This window comes from Acromyrmex echinatior, chromosome 19 (assembly GCF_024713525.1).
Source record: "Acromyrmex echinatior isolate Ae372 chromosome 19, ASM2471352v2, whole genome shotgun sequence".
In the NCBI taxonomy this organism is placed as follows: Eukaryota; Metazoa; Arthropoda; class Insecta; order Hymenoptera; family Formicidae; genus Acromyrmex; species Acromyrmex echinatior.
The window spans coordinates 6,731,336-6,734,282 of record NC_141870.1 but is presented as its reverse complement, the minus strand read 5'-3'; the positions used below and the strand labels follow the sequence as shown (position 1 = coordinate 6,734,282).

Below are 2,947 nucleotides of genomic sequence, written 5' to 3'. Positions count from 1 at the left end.
TCAAAAATTTATAAAATAAGCATTATAATATTATGAATGAAGTACAAATAAGAATTTTTTCATACATTTTTGGTACAAAATGGCGGCTGTGCCGCACTTGTCCGATGGCGCCTATTTTTGAAGAAGGGACCATGGGCGGACATCTAGAGTCCTTAATTTTTGACCTGGAACAAAAAATGATAGTTTTTTAGATTCTATATATCAATAGCTATGGAAGTACGTAGGATTTTTTCGATATATTAATTTTTCGCAAAATGGTGCACGTTTTAAGGAAAACTTGCAAATTTAACAAAAAAAACGCCATAAAATTGTTGATAAAAAAAAACCATGTAATATAAAAAAAACCCTACGCACTTCCATAGAGAAAGGTATTCTGAATATACTGTCAACATTTGAAACCGATCGGTAAAGATTTATTTGAGTTATGTGTCCGCCCAGTTTAAAAAAAGTGGTTTCGAGAAAAACGCGTTTAAAGTTTTAAGTACTGTAAAATCATGTAATATTTTTATATACCTCTAATCTGCGATGCCTGCGCCGTACAATTGGCCTTCTTCATCTATCTCCTGCTCTTGTTTGGTCTTTCGAATTGTTTTCAGATCGATGCGGGCCTGTTTTGCGCCCTCACTCAAAGATCGTTCCGCTTTCTGTATGCGTTTCTCATCCAAGTCCATGCATAGTTCGTGACTTTTTGGACCAATTTTCATGCCCATGACCTGGATTATATGTAAAATTGATATTAATCCGTCATTAAAAACACACGAAGCGATGTTCGTAGCAATGTCGATGATTATTTTGTCGGAATTCATAGTTTTCGGAGCCATCGTCCACACTGTCGAGTTGAAGCTCTCATTGCTGTTTTGAGTGAAACCCCCGATGCAGCGAGTGAGAAGATCATCCGTAGTGAGTTGTTCGTAAACTGGCTTAATTGCTTCATAAACTATATCAGACATTGGTGATTTGTGCGTATAGGTAACCAAAGTGTTAGAAGATTTCGTCCTTTGCCACGAGCACCATGAATTTTCTCCAGTCGGACAATCGTCGTGTTGGGGATGGTTATCCGTAGATATTTTGTGAAGTAATGCCCATATAGCTGTCTTCATTTTTTCGACTGATTCGCAATTTCTACGAATAGCTAACCCGAAATATATTGACAGTTCGTCGATCAGTTTGCCTGTCAATTTCCCTTTTCCTCCCAAGCCTTTTGTGCGTTTCTTCAAATTACGGAGGTGGGTGCCCATGCGTTTTTGTACGTGATCTACGCATTCCTTTTTAGTTATCGTCACGTTTTCGTACGGTTTAGTGACACCTTTGAAGGTTTTCGAGTCTCCATCGCCTACATAACTTACATACTGCACATCATGCAATGCTTCAGAATGGAAAATTTGGATATTCCGAAATTTTTGCGGCACTCCATCTTTTGGTATGTTATTCTTAAGACCCTAAAGCACCTTATAAGCGAAAAAAAATTTTTTCGATATTTTCGAACTTTTACTGTGGTTTCCCCCCTTAATATTAAACAAAGGAAAATCAAACGGAAATGAAATTATACACTGGTATTTGTTAACTAAGCTAAGAAATGATAATGAAAAAGCGATTTATTTCTATGTTCATAATTAATATTTAACAAGAGGAGAACGAATGGAAATGAAATTATACCCTGGTATTTGTTAACTAAACTAGGAAGGAACTGATAATGAAAATGCGATTTATTTGATTTCGATCTTCATTTATTTATAACTTAATATTTAACAAAAGGAGATTGGAGGGAAACAAAATTATACACTGGCATTTGTTCGCTAAATTAGGAAATGATAATGAAAAAGTTATTTATTCATCATCGATCTCTATTTGTTTATAAATTAATACAATACATAACAAAAGGAGATCAAATAATGAAATTATGCACTGGTATTTGTTAACTAATTTGAGAAATGATAAAGCATTCGATATCGATCTCTATTTGTTTATGATTTAATACTTAACAAAAGGAGATCGGATGAAAACGAAATTATACTCTGGTATTTATTAAATAAGCTAGGAAATGATAATGACAAAGCACACAATTTATTCAATATTGATCTCTGTTTGTAGTAATTATTTAATATAAGGGACTACTCTCCAATGACCTTGACCTGATATATGTTGTCAAGGTTATGCCTCCGAGTGATCTTGAAGAAATTTTAGCCTTCGCTCATTGTTCGTTAAAAAATTGTTAACAAAAATATTTCATTAAAAAAATGTGGTTTTAAAGCAAAGAATTTATTTGTAAAGCAGACATTCCTAGAAAAAAAATCAAATATATCATCACACACGGCAATTGACTGGACTAATTTTTGCAGAGAGGAGTAATTCATGTAATTTAATAATTTGATAAAACTATAAATGGAAGATAATGTCAACTTTGTTTGTAAAGCAAGAAATTCGTATTTTTGAAATAAAATATTTGTATCTTTGAAATAGAAAACTTGTATACTCTCTTATTTAAAAATTCATTACTTTAATAAATATTTAACAACAATCTGGCTTTTCTCATAAATCACTAGTTAACAAACAACCAAAATTAAATTGACGGAAAATGAATTATTGTCGAAATCAATGAGGCAAAATTATTAGGTGTTGGAATTAATTCGTAGCGTTTTTAATGAAAGAATGTTATTTATTTCACATGAGCATTAAAAAATACATTAATGAAAGTACTTCCCATCACTTGTAAAACGCTACGAATTAATTCCAACACCTAATATATAAGATAATTATATAAGAAATTATATTAGAAAATATTTTACACTGTTAGAGTAAGGAATTTTTTTATCGTAGCGCAGTTCAAAAGTTAGTAGGTTTTATATAAACTTTTTTATTAATAACTTTTTAATAACAATGACCGATAAAATTTGTCCAAGATCACTCGGAATCATAACCTTGATAACATAAGTCAAAGTTAAAGTCG

General features: G+C 32.0%; 1 pseudogene; it reads right to left on the bottom strand.

The window, feature by feature from the left end:
• Window positions 1-378: 378 nt before the first annotated feature.
• Window positions 379-2,339, bottom strand: LOC147906682 (uncharacterized; annotated as a pseudogene).
• Window positions 2,340-2,947: the final 608 nt, after the last annotated feature.